We start from the raw sequence: 21,604 nt of genomic DNA on the forward strand, positions 1-21,604 counted from the left end.
TAGCACATCGTATATTTGCTAGACTTAATTAAAAGTTACTTTATTTTATCATCACTTGAGCGCCTCACCAAATAGGAAGAAACACACGATGAGGTGTCAAGTGCCTGAAAGGGTTACAGTAATTTGTCAAGTCCCTCTTGCCCCGACCCTACATCTTTATTTATGCCTTGGTATCATTTTGCCAGCACAACTAACAGGCAAGTAATTTTTATAATAAAGGCGTAAACTAAACCACTTCCCTGTCTCTCTTTAGTTTACCTTCCCAACACTGGCCTTTCTGTCAAGCTAAATGTAGAAAATAATGTCGAGAAATGTCTGATTTAAAAGAAACTTACCTTTAGGAAGTCCTAAGCCGGCATTTCCATTGTCCTCAGTGGTCTGTTGGACATCTCGGTCCAGCGTGACACTGAGCCAAGCTGACCCACCAAGGGGGCTCAGTGGCTTGGGGGAGGTGGCACAATTCCTGCCCAGAAGGAATCCACAGGAGCCAGCGCCAGGAAAGAGCTAACACACAGGTGTCTGACACCACCAAGGCACCTCTGCTTGGAACCTGCAATCGAACGGCTGCCCTGATTAGCCAAGTACAAAGGGCAGGTCGGATTACTGCCTTCCTCCCAGCCAATCACCAGCCAGCTTGCCTGACAGCAGCAGGCCCCTGATGGAAGGGGAAGTACACGCGGCCAGAACCTGAGAACCGGTTTCTACAGTGGCTGCTGGCACACCGGTCCACGCGCACGCCTGCCCCACACTCTGGTAACGGGTAAGCCGTCTCCTGCCCTTCTCCGAAGAATGTAGCTGTAGGTTTTTTGACTCATGAACAACACGATACACTGAGATGACAATTAAAGTGAAGGTAAGGAAGAATGAACCACGTTGGCAGCTGTGACTGTTCAGTGCCCTGTCTGCTCTTCCTCCCGCCCCGCCCCCTCCAGTCTCCATTGGTCTGTTTTGCAGCAGAGTAAGTTCAATTTTTAATTAGCTATGGGTTTTTTTTTTTTGTACAAGCAATAGTTTTTCACATAAACCAGGAGAAGGGGAGGGAGAATCAAACAAAAAGAAAAATCTTTCTATAGTCATTGTTTCCAACAGTAGAATTCAATATTGTAAAAATCACCTCAGACACAAAAATTTATAAAGACAGCATTTGTAAAAAAACAAAACAACAAAATACTGCATTTTAAAATTCAGCACAGTGAAGTGCCAGGCAGCTCACCTTTGTGGATGGAATTATAAAAGTTTTCCTAAACTGCCATCATGTACAGGAATTTCCTTATATTTATCATTCGAGCCCCTGAAACTGCATCCCTTTGCAGCTGTATGGATAAGTAGAACTTGATTCAAGTTTTGGTATTTGCCCCAGACTGTAGGGGTCAGCTTAACAGTAACCATAGACACAAAGAGAGAGAAAAGGAATAGCGCACACAGAAAGAAAACAGGGCTCCAAGCGCGTCTCAGTTCGTGGGTATGTACATGCATTTTCATTATTTTGCAGCTGCTACGGTGGGAAAAAACAAGTCATAGGCTCCACAGATAATTTGTAAACGTCCTTGCTAAAGAATCTTTAAAAGACTTGAAGATTATTTTTTTAGATGTGGAAAGAAGAGGGAATAGGAACACAAGCACACAGCAGCAGAATTCCGAAATCACAGAAAACAGCATACTCTAAATACAGTAGTGATCCCCCTTCATCAAGAACGTTTAAAGCACCCTCGAAGATGTCATTATATTTCAAAGGTGAGACTAATTTTGTTTAAAGAGCATTCCTGTATTACCTTCAAAACCTGTTTCTCCGGGATGTTCCACTTGAATTCTGGAGCCATTTATATCCCTATAATGTGAAATCTAAGGAAACAGGACTGAGGCAAGTGTGGGATGGGAACTACGGTCAGGGTGGGACAGAGAATCACCTTTCAGAAGAGAAACCGCCCATTAGATCTCGCCCCATGCATTCGTTCAAAGGTAGCCTTCTTTCCCTTTTTTGTAGGCAAAATTCTTATCTCAGTTTTATGTTCTCCTCCCCCACACCACAACCTCCCAAACACCACAACTGAGTTGCATGTCTTTCTGTTGCAGGCTGCTCTTACCAAGCCAGAGTTCAAGAGCGGTCGGGCTACAACATTAATTTTGAATGTGTCAAATTTAAGCTCCCACTGTTGATCAGGAGTTCATTCCCACAGTGCAAATGACAACTGGTTATGCTTGACATCTGTTTATCACAATTAGCCATTTAGAATGAGGATGCCATTCCCACAAACAGCAGAACATTCACAGTAGTTTAAAGGAGCCAGGACTCTGCTCCTTCTGCATTTCACCAGTAATGTCCTCATAGCTCTGCTCTGTTCAGTCTTAAGTTCACTTCAAATCTATTCTCCTCCAAGTTCCCTGTAACAATGGCCTCAACAGATTGGTGGATGCGGGTACCGTGTTTATTATGTAGATACTTATGGGTATTATGTTACATTAGAAGAGAGAATATCTCCATGTGATCTTTTAGAGAAGCTATAACAAGCAGTCAAGTAAAGGAAAAAAATATATATTGAAGCAATTAAATCACTTGTCCTTACACAAATTATGAGATGAATAAGGGAACCATTGTTATATTTATGAAGTATGGAAATCTACCTAGTATTAGACTGAACCATATTAAATTGTCAATATTTGACAATTTTTGGTCTACTACAATAGCAATTTCATTTGATTCAACCTGCAGTTGAACTAGAGTTAACTATAAAACTACTGGTAATTAACTATGTTATTAGTAGTTACTATGTTACATTCTCTAATCAACGCAATTTTACTATAATTATTGTTACATTACAGAGGAGGAAAGGGAGGCTTGGGGAGCTTAGGGAATGTGCTGAACACTTCACAGTTAGCAAGCAGTGGATTCACACCTGGTAATCTGACTCCAGAGCCCGCTTTGCACCACCGCCCTCTACAAAAGAGAATCTGAAATCTGACTTCGGCATTCACCGGCTTTGTGAGCCTGGGCCAGTTACTAAACTTCTCTATGCCTCAGGTTTTTTCTCCCTCTGAATTGGGACTGACTGTAGACCCTATCTGATGCAAGGACAGAATGTGACGACATAAGTAAAGCACTTAGCCCAGAGCCTGGCCCACGGAGAGAGCTCAAATGTTCCCTAATAGCAGTGGTGTGGGCAGGACAGTCACTCTCCCACCTTCCCCACGACCTTGTGTCCCCATCACACTTTGGTGGTCTGGCAGCCACTCATAGACAGGAGGACGGTGGGGTCTGGAGTTCTCGAGTCTGGAAGGGACACCCTACACAGTCAGCGCACACGACTTTGGTGCACAGGAGGGTCTTCACACTGATATGTGCACCGGCTCCCTCACCTAGAAGACAGACCATCCACGCCACACCGTTGCCTCTACCATGCTCCACCTCCTTAACCCTGCCCTCAGCTCCGTCTTTTATTTCCTGCTTCAGAGCTACTTCATATTTCTATGAGAATCTAGAAAGCTTTCACAAACGACTTAGACTTCTTATTACCTGACTCGCTCCTTTGGCAATCAGCTGTACAGTATTATGCAACTCGTGCTTAAAGAAGCATTGATGATCTAATCTGGAAGCAGGGCTATGGAACCCACAAGGCCCTCAACCAGGATGTGAGGCTTGGGTTCTGGTTCTGCCACTGACCTAAGTGACCTTGAGCAAGTCACTTATCATCTGTGGACTCTAGTCCATAATCTAATCCAGAACATCACTAAGTGTCTCCTGGTACTAATATGGTGAGTTCGAAAAACATATGAAGGTTTTATTTTTTCTCTAACAGCTAGTAGCACATCCATTTGGGCACATCCTGTTTTCTTCTGATTACCTTTTAAAAAACAACCCCCATAGGCAAGAGAGGTTTATGTTACTCTGCTGATAAACTGCAGACCAAGATAGATGGCCTTGATTTCAGAGCACCAGATTTCCACTGGCATTTTTCCTTAATGATTTGCACATGTCCTCGTAGGGTGCTTGGTGGTTAGAGACTGGAATGGGTTGGGGGGGGGGTGGTCTATGGAGGGAAAGCCTCACAAAATAATGAGGAAAATGTGGTTTCCTTACTCATTTTCCATTTCTTTGCATCTGTGTTTGTGCACAACGGTTATACTGTTCTCTAGCAGTTATAAGGTAGAGTCATCCACTCTGTAAGGTAGATTTGAATGATGCCTGTATGGCACTTACTTGCCAGGCCTTGTATTTTTATGGTGTGCTCCAAAAGTTCAAGGTATTTTCACAGAGTATATTTTTAAAAAGTAGTTTGTCCTCGGTATTCCCAGGAAAAATTGAGAGACTTTTATGAGTGGAGGAGATAAAGATGGCCTGTTGGCCTCAGGACTGCTTTCTTTTCATAAAGCACTCACCACCTTCTAACATACTGTATAATTTTCATGTGTATTATGTTTATTAATAATTCCTCTGCTCAGAACAATGTCAGCTTCATGAGGACAGAGATCTTTGTTTTGATCATGGCTGCGTACCAAGCATCTGGAGCAATGACTGGTATATATTAGATGCTCAATAAGTAATCTCAACTTTATAAAATCATGTAAACAATTCGGGTAGAACTGTTATTCTATACATTTCGCTTTTTAGAAATCACACTGTTATAGAAGAAGGAGGCAATCTAAAATTGATCGCACTGGTCAGGATCAAGGTGATGATGATGTATAAGGCAAAAAAAGCAAATAAATTTTTGTGGGGTTCAGAATTAGTTTAGCTCAATTCTGTTAATTTTCACATGGAGATTCCAGGCTGGAAAACAAAACAAAACGAAACGAAACTGGGCAGTGAGCCTAGAGACAAACTTAATAGGCCTAGTTTCTCTTTTCTAGTCCATTTTGTTTAATTTTATGGGAGATATTGTATTTGTTGTATTTGTTGGAGAACTCCGAGTGTGTCTAAAGGAATCAGGTCCTTGAGGACACTAAGAAAAGTGGACACAAAGCAGCTGAGCCAGGCTCACTTTGTACTTGAGCGAACATTTTTTTATCCCAATCTGACCATAAGCTGACCTCAAGATTGATGAGATAATGCCAGCGGTCCTCTTAGCATTGTCAAAGATGTCGGTCAAGTCCAAAGTATTATTGTACCTTCGCCCATATAATTGTAGGACATAAACCACTTACGATACAGAAATCAGAGGTCATGATATTTTTTCATTGCTGGTATTCCTGCTAAAAGTCACATTTTTCAATTTAAATTATGCTTCTATTGTGCTGTCTGAGGCTAATAGTCTTAAAGTAATCGTATCATCCCTCTTCTTCTTTCCTCACATCCTCTAATTCTTTGGAGAAACCAAGGTATTTCTTCACAAGAATGTTACTGGCCAGACGGGAGCAAATAAACACATTGAGCTTGGTCATCCCTTCCAAGTTCCAACATCCCCACTAGGGAACCTCGAGTTATCACTGGGCGCTAAGAATAGCAGGAACAGTGAAATTACACTTGGGTTCACTTTTTACCCTTAGAGGTGAAACAAAAACTCTGGAGAAAGAGTATGTGGAACACAAATTACAGCAGTATTAATGACTCATTTCAATCTAGGAAAATTACACAGCTAATATAAATAACGAATAAGGTGTAAAGGTAACAGCAAATGTCAGTTACATTCATTTACTAATATACCTACTTATTACTTAGCAGGGTGTTTACTATGTATCAGGAAGGATACTGAGTACCTTACATATTTGTTTTAACTTTTCCAACAGCCCTGCTAGGAAACCACAATTATTATACCCACTTTATGGCTGAAAAATCTCAGGCTCAGAGGGGTGAAAAACTTGCCCAAGATTACAAAACTAGCAGCCCGATTTCAAAGTACACGCTCTTAAACACTACAGTATATGTTAGATTTGTTGTGACTTACAAATGGGATGTGTGTGGCCTGTACAATGTTTAGGAGTTTGAGTATTTTTCTGGCTAGCAGATTTCTCTTGAGGGAGAATATGCCTCGCCGCCCCCAGCCAGATATCAGCAGAGGAGATCAGTTGAATGGCGCCAGCCAGCAGTAATGAGAGAGGCTGTCAAGTAATTAGCCTGATGATAATTTGGTATAATAAAACCTGCTTCAGGTCATAATTTAAATGGACAGTGTAGAGAACATTCTTCCTTTCGCTTTCGTAAGCCTCCATTTTGTACTCTAGTACAAAAAGGCAGTTTGAATCACAGCAGGCCAGCAAACTCACATGCTTGATAAGTGACAGGAGATGTCACAAGCGGGCGGTCAGCACATTATGTGCGGGTTTCCACTCACTTGGCAAATACTCGATGAGTGCTTGCCATGGTGGATATTGGAGAGATCAAAGAGAAGAAGACACACTGATTCCCAGCCCTAGTTTAGCATTAGAAACTGTCAACCATCCTGCCACCGGAAAAGACTCAACCTGGACAATTGGCTGGAGATGAAAAAAGTGGCAGATGTGAGATCATAGGAAGCAGTGGGGGTCCCAGAGTAAGCTGGAGAGGGGACGCCTCACCTGACATGGGTACACATGTTCCAAGCCAGCGCTGCCAGATCATCGGAGTTTTCCATAAACCAGAAAGCAAGATTCTTATGTAAAACTTCCAGATTTTTAATGTGGATTAAACAAATGTTTGCAGGCCAAATATTTCCAGATCAAACAAACGTCTACTGGCCAAATGCTTCTGTAAGATATAGTTTTCAATTTCTGCCAATCCAGGAACTTGATTAAATTCACTGGGTTGGCTTTTTAAAAATAAAATTGACTAGCTTTAATAGTAGCCTTGATATGTGAGATCTGATCCTTATGTACACCTAGTTAAAATCATTTTAAATTTTTATTAAGGTGTTACACAGTGTGTAAAGTGTGGTAATCTTATGTAAACAGCAAAAATGATATAGAATATTTTCAGCATCCGCCTAAGGTACCTTCTAGATGTTTCCAGCCTATTCCAGACTCGCCACCCCTACTTTTTACCTCTACATAAATTAACTTTGTCTGCTGTTGCCTAGTTTAAATCTTAATCATAAGAAATTGATAATGGATTTAGTTGCTTCAGGTCTGAAAGAAATAACACTGGGTTTAAATAAATAAAGATACAACTGAAAAGAGTCATCGTAAACCCAACAACACGATGGAGCCCACGAACTTAGCCAAGTGCTTCTTCATGTTCTGATGCTTGTTGCTTTCACACACCTAGTCTTTCAGTTAACTATCATTTCCCATAACCCAAATATGTACTTGTCAATGCATAGACGATCTCAGTTAAGCATTAAAAAAACTCTCTGAGATGCAAATTTAGATCAAATTTATTCCAGGTGTATGGCTAAAGAAAACTGGACTGTGGTAGTTTATGCAGCTAGATCCACATAGCCCAAACTTGAAGTCTAGGTACAAAGGCAGGGTTATTACAAAGCCCAGGTACGTTTCCAGAATATGATAAACTTTAATTCTTAACCTGGAGCATAATAAATCTAATTCAGTTTAGAATCTGACTAGGATTCACATTATAAGGATTGACAGTGGTGTTGAAAAGTATTGAAAGCTGATGTTTATTATCTAGGTACTTTTATTTTTAAAACAGTAAACATGGTAAAAAATATGCATATATCACTATTATTAGCATAGGTCCTACCCTATCTTTATTTCCTGGGCATATGAGAATGTTGTCTTACACAAATAGAGTTTGAGACAGGAAGCAGATTTGGGTGTCTAAGATTTTCTCTCTCTCAGGAAATTTGTGCATCGCAGAAGTGGGATTAGAACAGTGGTGGCTACAGAATTTCCTATAAGAGGAGCTTCCCGGTGGCAAGTGGATTATGAAAGTGTTGCAGGGAACTTGTCTTGAAGTTGTCTGTGTTCTGCATAGTAAGTTCACTGTTTTTCCTTAGACTTAAAAGAGTTTTCTAAAAACCCTTTCATTCATTCCTTAATGACTTAAGAAAATGTGAATCATTTATATTAAGGATATTATTTTATTGGGTGGGCAACTAACACATACAATTGGGAGGTAGAGAAAGAGTCTAAAATCCCACCATCTACAAATACCACTCTCTCATTGCTGTCTCTAATCACCTAATGCCAGATGATTGGCAGAGTAGAATGAAAAAGGGAACTGGAAGACCTCCTAATCAAGCCAATGGACAGAATACAATGCCAGGCCCTCTCTGGTGGCTCTTCCTTTTGGCAGATGGGGAGAAGGTGGTGGCTTGATAATACTTATTATGTAGTAGGATATAGACCACTAGGAGTTCATTTATGCCCAAGGCTTTTTTGCCTGAGATATACAAAAATTCTGAGTCTATATTACCTTTTATCTCAATAGCCACAGAGACTATCTTATTTGACTTCTAGAGTCAGATCTATTGACCAGCTTCTTTTTATACTTTAGATAGCTTGGAAACTCAACTAAGATCTGGTGAGATACTCAAATTTACCAAGAGCATCTGTTTCAGAATTTAGATCTGAATTCTAACAGTCAGGGTTATGTTCCACAGATAACCTGTCAAGTTAGCCATGTGGCCTTTCCTCAGATCAATACCTTTTGCTTAAGTGAAGCCATTTTTAACTCACAACTCTAATCTTTGCTTAGTCATCAAATTTTAGTTAAAAAAAAATTTTTTTTTAATCATGGTAAAATACACCGAACATAAAAGGTAACATCTTAACCATTTTTGAGTGTACAGTTCAGTGGCACGGAGTACATTCACATTGCTGTGCAGCCATCACCACCACCCATCTCCAGAACTCCTTCACAAAGCTGAAACTCTGTACCCATGTAACAATAACTCCCCAGTCGCCTGTCCCCACCCTGCCCCCAGGCCTTGGCCACCACCATTCCACTTTCCGTATCCATGAATTTGAGTACTTTAGGTATCTCACATAAGTGAATTTATAGTTATTTGTTTTTTTGTGACTGGCTTATTTCACTTAGCATAATGTCCTCAAGCTTCATCCATGTTATAGCATGTGTCAGAATTTCCTTCCTTTTTTGAAGGCTGCAAATTCCTTTTTTTTAAACCAAAAAATGTTTCTAGTTTATCTAGCAAGTTAATCAATCAAGTAGATTGAGGAGGAGTATTTGAACTGTTCAATAAGACTTTAGGCTTAAGAGAGGAAGTAAGAGAATTTGCTGAAATCTTTAATGCCCAGGTTCTTTAGGATGCATCAGAATCATCTGGAAAGCTTGGTAAACCACTGATTGCCAGGCCAAACCCCCAGAGTTTCTGATTCAGCAGGACCAGAGGAGGGTCTAAGAATTTGCATTTCATATGAGCTCCTGGTCAGTGACCACAGTTTTGAGAACCACTGTAACATATCTGGGGTTAAGCCTAGAGGATTCCAATCACAAATTTCTTTCCATAGTGCAAAGACGACATCCTCCCACCTAAGACAGGAGTCTTGCAGTTATAGAAGAAAGGAAGCATAGAGGAGCCTAAGAAATAGCAAGGCAGCCCAGCCCTTGTGACACAAGGGTATTGTGGGAATGAGGGAGAGAGTGGTGGCAAGTCGCACTGTCAGAACCAAGTTCTGATTTCACCTCTCCAGCCTCAGGGAGAAGAATGCAAACATGTAAGGTAGGTGAGGGGAATGTCCGGGGCATCAGGGAATCTTGGCTCCATTGCTCCACTGAAACTCTAAGAGAAGATGACTGTGGGAAGAGCCTGGCACAGCTCAATTTAGACAGATGTTAGAGTTCAGCCAGTGGACTTGGAATGAGGTAGCCATGATGGGGTGAGATGATTCTGGGGTGAAGTCGTGGGTCAGGGTCACTGGAATAAAGAACTTGGCAGATGCTAAAGCATCTGAAGTTAGTGGGAGCTGAGCACAGGCTGAGTCTACCAGTGGGAGGTTGGCAAGGATCCCCAGGGGGGATCACCCCAGCCAGAACTGAGCATAGATTAATTGGAATTCAATACTGGAAGTCGACAATGACAGGAAGACCACAGGTAGAGCCTAGAGACCGGGGGACACTGTGTTCTAAGACATGCAATCACTATGGCTCCAAACCTGCAGATACTATTTTGCAAAGCAGCTGGGCAGTAGAGATTGAAGATGACATGTGTGAAAGCAGCATTTTATGTTAGAGACTAAGCATCATCTCCAGGGACTATTCAAACAATTAGATCAGGCTAGTTTTAACTTTGTTAGGACTAAAAGTTTGTTTCCTTGCTAACCATCAAGTGTGGGTTTGTGAGGAAGACCAGATTAAGTTTAGACAGCATAAAGAATCTACCTTTTTTTCCTGTACAACTAAGTTGCCATGTGACTAGGGTTATTATATAAAATCAAGGACATACTTTAACTAAAAAATTACTTGTTTATCTGAAATTCAAATATAATTGGACATCCTGTATTTTGATTTGCTAAGTTTGGCAACTCTACATGGCATGTGTATGTGTGGTCATAGAGTTATTAGAGTGTGCCTTCATTGCATTGCCTATTTAGCCCATAAATCTCAATCATTATACAGTCTCATTGTGCCAATTGAGAACAACTGTCAAAGCTAAACCCCAGTTTATGCATACTGGGTTTCAAGCTTGTGTTATTTCAGAAATAGTCCAGTAGCAGAGGAAAACTAGCTTGGGATAAACCCTCCCTGTAGACAGTCTACAAAGGGGCAAATCCATCCCTGAAACACTTTCTTTTAACTATATTCAAGACAAGGATTGTCAGATTTGAATTATCCCAATATACCTGTGAGATGATTTCCAAAAGTGTGATATGAGCATTTTAACTGTACTTTCGGGACATCTGTTGTACCACCTAATCCTCATCTCCAGGGTCTACCATCACCAGCCACAAAAACTCCCTGCTAACTGTACTGGGAGGAGCCCTCACAGGAGCTGGGTCAGCCACTCATACTGTCATGGCCATGTTCAGCCTTATGAAGTTGAGATCACCTTCTGTCCATGACTTAAAGGCTTCTAATGGCAAGACATATCTATCTATCTATCTATCTATCTATCTATCTATCTATCTATCTATCTATCTATCTATCTATCTATCCACAGATAGCGCCAAAGAATTTTTCACAGAGATAACACCATCAGGAATGTATTTTTTTTATGTTAAGGTATTGATAACCTGCAAAATCGCTTAAAAAATATGAATAGCTCTACTACTGCCATTTTATATCAATGTAAGAATGCAATGTTCTCAAAGGACTTCAGCTATTCTTAGCTATGTCTTTGGAGCTTAGAAAGTCATTCTCCTGCGAGGTTCAGAAGGAGCAGAAATCGAAAGGCAAGTTTGAATGAGGAACTAGGAAAGAGACAGGTGTGGAAGAACAATTCCTAAAAGACGAACGATTTGAGGGAGAAGGGGTGGGGTGTGCAGCGAGCACTGGGTACTGAAATGGGGAGGAACCAGGGGCTTCGTTAGGGTCCTGGCAAAAATAGAGCACCAAAGATACCTTTCATCTCTGTCAGAAGCTGGATTAGACCCTCCACTGAACCCACCCTGCAATGGGTAAGTATTCACAAGTCGAGCACTTAAATTCAACATCGTTTATCAAGCATCTACTATTTGTAAGATAAGTGATAAAATCTCAAATGTACTCTTACAAAACAATGAATGTTGCAACATTTTCATATTAATCAGGTATTTCAACCATTTAAAAATTATGGAACAAACTATGATTAGAATCAAGCCGTGGGGCTTTTTAGTTTTGTTTTATTTGAGGGGAAAGTGGAAAATGATGAGCTTGTACTCACATCTTAATAACCATAAAATCCTTTGTCACTTCTCCCACTTCTTTCTGCATTGTTTCTCCCATTTCTATTTTCATTGGCATGTGGACTTGCTCCCATCAAATGAGTTAGACAAGATGGGAAGGTTAATTTATTTAAGGAAAGGTGAATTGACCTGTTAGGGAAACAAAAGGCACCAGTGTGTACTGTCTTGAAAACAAAATAAAAGCAAAACAAATAAAAGCATTGGTGGAAACCAAACTGATCTCCCAGAAGCTGAAGAACCCACTCCCAGAAAACCAGCTCATCTGAACATCTATTGGCTTAAAAGCTTGGGCTTCTGTGTCGGATAGACTGGAATTCAAATCTACACTTCATAGAGGTGTCCCCTTGGCCAGGCTGCCCTACTGAAAGTCTGTTTCCTCTTCTGTAAAATGGAATGATAATCACATCTACTTAATGGGGTTGTTGTGAGAATTAAATGAGAGGAAGAAATGCTTTGCAGACCCCAGAACTGACAAGTGAGAGCTCTCAAATTATTTATTTAAAGGTGGCAGGCTGACTCGTACATCAAAATTGATTCCTAGAGATAATATTTTACATTTGACCCAAAAGAATCTACCTCTTCAGAACTCACCATGAATCTTATGAAGGTGAATGTCCAGTGTTCCAGTTCGGTCACCTCACGTATATTCAATGCCAAGTGCCCCCATTCTTTTACCCCTGTTCCTTAATTTTAGAATGTTAATCTCAAGAAATCTTAATTCGAATACCACCCACGTCATCTACATTTAGGGGCCAGGACAGGGGTGTCTACAAATTATTACGCAAGAAAAGCCCTCTCACTATTGTAGGACTATTCCTAAAATATCAATGATAAATGAATCTTTCTCTGGATATTTTATTGGAAGTTCTCAAAATTAAATTTGCAGCTCTAAGATGCCTTGTAAACTCACAAGTTTGCAAAGAGGAGAAATACAAGATAGATGAAATAAAACAAAACACCGTGGGTCCTAAATTCCTAAAAATAAGCTCATTTTTCTGTCCGTTAGTATCTCACAGAGTGACTTGGAGTGTTAACCTCTGACCCTGACTTTGAGACAGTGATGGAAAGGGGATTAGGAATCATGAAGAAAAGGTGAAAGGGCTCTTAATCCAAACACCGCGGGTCTCTGGGCCGGGGTCCTGCTACGCATTCACCTTCACCAGCCGCAGCCCAGGTTGCTCTTTCCCAGGAGTTTCCCACAGACCCACTCAGGTCCTCATGCTCATCAAATCCGTGTTGCTGTTAGGAAGGCGTCAGATGTAAAATGGTGTAAACGGAGTGACACAGAGGCCATTCCTGCTTCGTGACCTGTACCAGAACGGTCTATTTTTAGAAACTGCCACAAACTGCTATGCCCTTGGAAAGCAGGCAGGCCACACACTAATGCTATTTTTGAACATTTTTGTGCATTTGGTTGTGTTCTAACATGTTTGGGAAGGAGTTTAGAGAAGGTGAGAACCATCTCTGATCTCTATTTAAAGTTGAAAAATCTGAATTTTACTTACACATCATGGCCAAGGAGCATGAAGCTAGTCTTTCACTTCAAGGAATAATCGTGGTGTTGCTCAAACTGACAGGGCTCCCATTCCTCTGGGTCTTAAGTGGACCAATGAGGCAAGGAAAGACCCAGAGGGATGACCTCACCCAGCCCGAGGAGGGAGCACGTTTAGTGCTGCAGGCTGCCTGCTTCAGCGGGCGTCAGAGTTACTGGCTGTTTGTATAACACAGGTTTCCCCCCAGACAGTCTGATTTAGGAAGGAGTACAGGGATTTGCATGTAAAACAAGTACCACAGCTGATTTTGATGGCCTGAATTTCACACTTTGAAGAAAAACTATTACAGGGAAAAGAAAACATGGAAGATGCTGAAGAGAGAGAAGGGAGAATCGTCATTTAAAACACGTACAAACCAAATTATCAGTTCCACTATCATTAAGAAAGGAAAGCCACAAGATTAAAGCAAAGAATCGTTATGGATGCCCTGACATAGCCCACTCGCTATTAGAAAACCTGGCTCCTCTTCATATTTCTATGTTTCTAATTTTGTAGCCTAAGGCTGAGCCCTTCCATTTCTGGGTGCTTCAACTTTCACAAAGCAGGCAGCAGTTTCTCCAGAATGACCCCTCTCCGGGTCAGAGGAGAGGCTTTGCCAGTGACCTCTGACCCCCCTACTCCCATACAAAAGTTCTTTTACATCTACAGTCATTAGCACGTCACCTTTTCCCACTGCTTATTTTTTTCTGACAAATTTGATTTCTGTCCAGTTTGGGTTTGACTTTCACTGGCAGGAAACATCAGCCCCCATCCACCTTGAATCTTGCTGTCTCACCCACATCTTTTAGGCTTTCTTGCAGTAAAACCAGGCTAAAAGTAGGGAAGAAACGTCTTTTAGTAAAGGACGGAGATGCCTCTACTTGACAAGTATTTGAAGAGTGCTGGTACCGCAGCTGCTCAGTAACTAGTCGCTGATTGAAAAAAAGGGCACCAAACCCAGGGTCGAGGTTTTTTCTTGACACACATCGTCATTACTGTTGCAACCTTCACACAAAATAGGGATGATTGTCTTTACTTCCCAGAGGATAAAAAGAAAAGCGAGTGGCAAAGTCAGTCGACCCAGACCTCATAGCAAGGGGCGGGGCTGCAAACCCTTCTCTCAGATTCAAAGCCAGTGCTCCTAACCACTGCATGGCACTGGAGGGGAGGGGACAATATTGGAAACAAACCCAAACTGCCATGTGATGAGGTGACCGCAAAGGCCTTCTTCCAGTGAGGCTTATAGAAGCTAGGGGCACAGAAAAGGGTGGGCCCTGCCACAGGGAGCATCCTGAAGGTCAGGCTCCCAGCACCTAACCCCCAAGCAGAGGCTGGCAAGGAGAGGTACAGGCAGAAAGGTGCAAAGGAGTTAGGTCAATCCCGTTCACGGTGGGGAGAAAGGCCTTCAAACGGGATTTTTCTTTGGTGAGGGATACAGTTGGAAAGTGTGGTCAGTTTAGTGATGAGACTCTTGACCATAAGGGAACAGAGAAGGAAGTGAGGACGAGCCCCGCCTGCCCATCCCAATGAACTCAGTGCCGGAAGAAGGACTCTGTCTAATGACATAATTTGTAATAGCCAACATTTATACAGCAACTTACTACGCCAGTGAGGGAGATAGTTATTATACTCATTTACCAAGTGATAAGACTAGGGTAAAGGTTAAGGCAGTCGCCTAGTAGATGGTAAAGCTGGAATTCAGTCAGGCAACCTGGCTCAGAGCCTGTGCTTCTAACCACCACGCCGCACAGCAGCTATTGGCTATATTTTTTTGCTTTCATTTCACAAATATTCACTGAGTGCATATTAGATGCTCATTCCATGCCAGACCCTGGAAATACTACACTGAATAAAATCAAGGAGTTGATATTCTTATGAGAAAAAACAGAATGAATAAATTTGTGAGTGTATGTATCACAGGTAAAAAATAAAAAACAAGGAGTGTTGTAAATATGATAGCAAGGGGCTACAATTTTTAACTGTACATTTGAGGGAAGGCTGACATTTGAGCAAATAAACAAAGTGAGTGGAAGAGATAAAGACGGCCTGTTGGCCTCAGGACTGCTTTCTTTTCATAGAGCACTCACCACCTTCTAACATACTGTATAATTTTCATGTGTATTATGTTTATTAATAATTCCTCTGATAAAATTTTTGATTTATTGTTTTAAAAACTTAAATAACATGCAGCTACTAGTGGAAAAATAGGGTTCTCTTTCATCGTTTGCTCCTTTAATAATAAAGGTGAAGGACGAGTGGTTATGAAAATGTCTCACTCCTGTGACAATCCCATGAGACTATCTTAGGAGTCCAGGGCTCACAAGCCCTGCTTATTTACAACCAATAGATAACAATGGCCAATTCCTGAGTGACACCTGTAAAAAAACATTCCAAAGAATCCTTTCAAAATTTTCCTTAGAATCACTGTCTTCATGAAAACAGCATAGCTACCTTCCCACGTAAACAGTAAACATACTAACCAAGCAACCATTCGCTGAGGATAATTTTACACCTCCCGCCCACTAAACAAAGACAGCATCAGACAAGAGTTTGACAGCAGAATAAGGAGAGGAGTGGAAAAATTGCATTTTTCAAATGCACTGACAAACTGCAATAAGCAATCTAGCTGCTAGTGGAGAGAGAGCGACGTGGGTCTGTAGACCAGAGAAGCAGTTGAACAAACATTTTAGTGACAGAGGCAAAGGCACAGAGGTATAATTTTACCAAGGACTGACTAGACTTAAAACTGCCACATGCTATAGCACCAGCAGGAACAGAACTATGAGGAGACAGACACAAATTGGAGGCTGACACTTTAATTAGCAATGGGCAGAAGAAAAAGAACCTTAGGGGTCATATGAAGTCAGAAGGGCCCAAGGGTTTCTCTGCCTTTTGAAGGCTAAGTACCTGTGTAGGGTTCTTAATGCTCTCAAACCTATACTTTAACTTTTCCCTAGGAACCTATTAGGATACCTGTAATCTTGGAGCAGTCATAATTAAATGAGACATAAAGTATATATAATTCAGAAGGAAAGTAAGACATTGGAATTATCCGGAACAGGACAAAACTGCCAGGACCTTCAAAACTCTAATTTCCCATTAAGAATTCCAGAAACCATTTCTCTACTTCTCACTCCCAAGAAATAGGGCACTTGTGCTAAGGTTATATGAAGTGTGATTTTTTAAGTTGCAAATGAATATTCCATAAGGATAGATAGATGCTCACATGCTTATTCCATTCTAGTGCCTCTCGACATTGTCTTCACGTAGTATGTCCTGTTAGATTGGATGAGTTCAATGGCACCGAGCCATCTTTCTTTCATGATTCATTTCATGGGGGTACCACTCAGAAATGACGTGTAGAATGAACATGGCAACTGCTGTATGATGGGTATGGTTTTACCCACTCAAAATGGCTAGATGGCCCCAAAACCTACTGGTAAAAATGAACTCCTAGAGCACAGTGTGATAACAAGGCTCAAGTCACAGATGTTCTGAGGGAGGGCCACAAGCGCTGCCCACCGACAACCCCTCCCCTGCCCACTCCTACTTGCCAGTAGTAATATCACTTAATGAGCTTTAGAAAAACTTACGCCTCCCTATATCAGTAATGAGAAACAGAGCTCGTAGAAATGCAAGGGCAGGGGCCACTGGTGGGGCAGCCCTCTCTGATCCCAGAGTCCGAAGCTCAGCAGCAGAGGTCTCTCTTTCTGCACCTAATTCTCACCATTACAAGGCTTTGTTCTACTCCCTGCCTCTCTGCTTGCCTTCTTGATTCTCCTCCTGCTACTATCCTTAAATCCTCTTCCCCTCTGCGTGTCTTTCTTCTGCCTCCTAGTTTCTTTCTACCTACTTGCTATTTCTCTATTGTTTGAACTTACAGCTAAACCAGTGGTTTTCAAACTTCAGTGCATGTTAGAATAGCTTTAAAAACGTCCAATGCCAGGCTACATCATATACCAGTTAAATTATAATTTGGAGGGAGGGGGTATGACCCAGGCATTAGTTAGTTGGTTTGTTTTATTAACTCCCTATGTAATTCCAATGTGTAGCCCAGTTTGGGGAGAAGCTTTCAGCATATTGATTCAAGGATGCAGAAGTACAAATGTTTGGTTCATGTTCTAAATCAGAATTATCCAAGATTATTTGTTCTAGCTGATGCACTCACATCTAGAGTTGGGGGAAAGGGTTCCCCAGTAACATTTGTATGATCTCAGAACTCAGACTTCATGTCCTAAGTGGTCGGACAGATACTCGAGTGCCATTCTTTCATGGTTGGGAATGGGGTGGTGACTCCCGTTTGGAATGCATTTGTCTGAGGTAAAACCATGTTATCCCAGAAATGAAACCAGGTCTTTTATCATCAAACCTCCTTCACTGGGAAACAATACAGCATTCCTTTGTGTGTGGTTAGTGTTCAGTGCATAGCCAGTGAGCATATGTAACCCAGTGAATAAAAATAGTGGTTATCATTATGTACTACAGGAAAAAAATGTCCCTTTTCTCATTACAGTAAGGGAGTCTTATTGCATACCTCTCAGGAAACCTAATAATGTGTTACATGAATTTTCCATGGGAAGGAACAACTGGTTAGGAAATCAAATACTATACTCCTAGACAGTGACATTCAAACCTAGGACTCCAGACAAGCCAAAAACTGCTCCGAGTATGGTCCCAGCAGGATTGAAATACCTCCTCAAAGCATACTGAGCAAATTCCCATGATGCCAGGGCTCTTGGAAACGTTTCTGGGGGGTCAAAGGCCACTGCAGCTGCCTCCTTCCCCTCCCCTCAACCACTTGCTCAAGTGGAAAAAATGTTTAAAGGGTAAGTTACCACAGTTCTCAGTTATACTGATTTCCCCTCTGGGGAAGCCTAATCCTGGGTCCTAAGATGTGATGCAAACTGTACCGAAGTTTGGGATCTATGTTCATGCCCCAGGTACTTGCCAGTCCTTTGCTCAGATTAAGACTTGCAAAGAACAGAAGATAAAAGAACACATAAAGTGACGGTGGGAGGCTGAGGTGGGGATGAGAGGGTCATCACGGGTGTTAGGGAGGCATGTGGAGGTGGGTGCTGTCATACGAGACATGGGAAGCTCCCAACACAGAAGTCACAAGAATTTCACTGCCACCAGGCTGGCTGCCACTACAGCCCCGAGCTCTCCTCAGAGGGCGCTGGTTAACACACCCTTGCCTGCCCACCATAGAGGACTTAGCCTAGAGCACAGCATGAGGCCCTTTCTTATATCTTGACAGGCAATTCCTAGAACTTAACATGGAGGAAAAATCTTTCTCATTTGCTTTCTGTGTCCACATGAGGGAGAGAAGGCCGTGTGTGTTAGGTGAGTACCTGGAGCTTCAAAGACAGTCTCGCAATCGCCTGTGAAAAGATGACTGCTCCTTTTCTATTTGTGTTCAACTCCTACTGCCAGCCTACTTGAGAGTTATATTTGATATCATAATTCTCCCAAAGGCCACATACTGCATTGTCTAAAGAACATTACATTCTCAAATTGCTCAGTCTGTACCACATGTGCCTATATAATCTAAACATTTAATCCCATAGAATGAAGATGCCCCCAAGAGATGAAAGACACGTGCCTCAAGAGCCCCCGTCTGCAGTCTGAGGGCCTTCTTCCACAGCTCGGCCTCCCGCCAATGAGCTTCAACTTGTTTCAGAATCAGAGCTCTTCCTACTTAAGTTCTCTAGAAGATGGTCTTTTTTTTTAAGTCCCCGTTCTGAACCTGGGCCTACTCAGTACTGTCCTTTAAAACTACATTTCCCCTTAGCAAAAAGGTTACAATCAATGATTTAAAAACCCATATGTTCTCATTTGCACAAATAAGTCAAATCAATGCCTTAACAAGAACAATCATAAAACAATTCGTTCGGGTAAATTCTCATGGGCTGAGATTGTACAATGGATGCTCCTCATGGAATGAGTATTTAATATTTTATTATGATGAAGCATTTTCATATACACTACCTTATTTCATCCTCACAGTGACTTAGTAGGGAAGATCTAAGCACTCTTCTCCATTTTAAGAAAAAACTCTGTTTCAGAGAGATTGATTCATGCCCCCGACACCATCGCCAGAAGGAAACAGAGCTGAGTCAGAGTCCAAATGATACACACTCCTCTTCTGCTCACTGTTTGCCATTTCATATCTGATAACTGGCAGCTTGGTGCTGGCACAATCTGGCTTAGAGACTGTCAGTTTATAAAAAAAAAAAAAAGCAGATTCTTTATATTCTAAAAAGTTCAACCCTCTCTTCAAACCTCGTTGCTTTAAAAATAGGGAGTTCTGTTCAATTTACTTTTTAATGAATTGCTATTAATGAATGGTTTCTTTAAACTGCTTCAAAATAGTTAGAGGCGTTATGTGGTTAATCAGTTTAAATTGCTTTAAGACTATAGATGCTTTTTAAGGGAATAGAGTCAGGCAGGTGCAGGTAGGGGAGGAGGGGTAGCAAAAGAGTGGGAAGGATGTGAGGAGGAAATAATGATAATATTCCAAGAATTTCTTTTCTATTATAAACTGTAACCATGAGTTGGAAAAGGAAGTAATTTGTAACCCCCCCCCCCTTTTTTCAGTAGTAGTTCATAGAATTAATTTTGTATTCTTTAAGAGGGACTTAAAAAGCATTCCGTTCATTACCAGAGACCTCTTTCAAAATCACTGACTTGCAAATCCTGGGTGAGTTACAGTCTCACAGCTCAATCTAGACACAAAAAAATCACAGAAATCTGACACAGAGGTAGCAAGTGTGTGAGCCACCCATCTCATTCCATTCCAATAACGTCATCTCACCAGTTTATAAAAGGAACTGTTCTGCTAACTCTCAGAAATGTGGGATGGTTTTTTTGGGGGGTGGGGGAGGAGCATAGGCTCAAGTGTTGTGGTGAACTTAATTTCATCACCATTTTTGTTAGAAGGGAAGAAGCAGCTGTAAAGCAATATATAGTTTTATTTCCAGAGGCTGAAGGAGAACCTCAGGTTAGTTGGGTGTTCAAAGCATGGAAGTATGTTCATTGCCTCTGAACTCCTGCAGGAAGTTCAAGGTCGGTGGGAATCACCTCTTCATTTAACAGTTTTTCCTAGATGGCTTAAAAGTCATTTTACTGGGGTTTTTGTTTTGTTTTTCCTTTTTGTATGTTTTTTAAGCATCACAAATATTTCTAAATGGAGGAGGCAATAGGGTTTCAGAAAGCATTGGTTCACTGCTTGAGGTGCCAAGAGTTCCCAAGTCCTATGTTCTCAGATCCTGAAATCCTCATTTTGGTACTAGCGAGTACCAAAACAACCAGCAAGATCGTTTCCTCAACACAGTCATCCCATTAACTGGGACCCCCAATCAGTCTGTTTTCTAGAGATTAAAATGGACTTCTTGAAGGAGGTAATTTACTTAACAAATATGCATTTCATTTTCAGTAGACTTCATGCTTTAATCACAATGCTATGTACTGTACATAACATATTTCTCATTTAACCCTAACGATCTGGTGAGGCAAGAATTGAAACTAAACAACTCGCCCAGGGTCAGAGAGCTAGTGCCTAATGCCATCAGGCGTCAAATCTAGGCAGGGTCGAACCTGCATTACCATCTCATATGTCCTGTCCTCTCTCCTATGAAGAATGAATCTGACTTTCCCATGGCTTACATGAGCCTTGCAAACAAATACAAAACAATTACCATGAAAAATGTCCCCAAACTTTTCTTTGCCACACAAACCAACAAACCATTGGTACCAAACTTAGGAGTAGGATACTATTTGGCAAAAATATCACCTTGATGTAGAAGGTTGGGAGGTTGGCTTTGCCAAGAAAAATGGGAGGGAGCTGCTGGGGGCGGGCATCTGAATCGGGATTACATGTCCATCGGTTACAATGCTATTCTGATTATCCACCTCCAGGACAGGAATCTGAGTCCCAGCTCTAGGTAAGAACATGAATTTAGATGAATACCTAGCAATTAACCCCAACAGTCTATTCTGAAGGGAAATTGTAGCCTCCTATGTTTTAAATTTAAATTCTGGGTTATCGATTAATAATAGCACTGAGTATTCCCTGTACTAAACATACTTTGCATCAACCATAGGGATGTTAAATCAAACCTGAAGAGCCTTGCCTTGGTTAATTTCCATTTTAAATGTTACCTGGTACTAAAATATAATTTTACACATCTGCCAAATAAAGTGTTGATTTTGGAGTTTGGTTTGGATTATTAACTCTTATTTATGTGCATGTCTTCTTTCTTAACTTTCATCCTTTGTACTGTCCTTGCAGTCCACGAAGGTTTTCCTTCTTCAATTTTCCTTCAGCTGGGAGATGTGTTTTCCTTTGGGAAGGTCTTTTC

The 21,604-nt window shown here is 41.3% G+C and overlaps 1 protein-coding gene across 4 annotated transcripts in view; it reads right to left on the reverse strand.

Annotated features, from left to right (window-relative positions):
• Nucleotides 1-21,604, reverse strand: part of SHROOM3 (shroom family member 3) — a 279,842-nt gene that overhangs the window by 156,713 nt on the left and 101,525 nt on the right. For 2 of the 4 annotated variants that reach the window (XM_016156012.2, XM_016156013.2), the window contains exon 1: nucleotides 336-838. The exons of the other annotated variants lie outside the window; for them this stretch is intronic. The gene's annotated coding sequence lies outside the window, so the exon portion shown is untranslated. Of the gene's footprint in view, nucleotides 1-335; nucleotides 839-21,604 lie in introns of those variants that run through there. 4 annotated transcript variants of the gene reach the window in all.

The sequence above is a fragment of the Rousettus aegyptiacus genome, unplaced genomic scaffold, assembly GCF_014176215.1.
Source record: "Rousettus aegyptiacus isolate mRouAeg1 unplaced genomic scaffold, mRouAeg1.p scaffold_m13_p_10, whole genome shotgun sequence".
Classification (NCBI taxonomy): domain Eukaryota; kingdom Metazoa; phylum Chordata; class Mammalia; order Chiroptera; family Pteropodidae; genus Rousettus; species Rousettus aegyptiacus.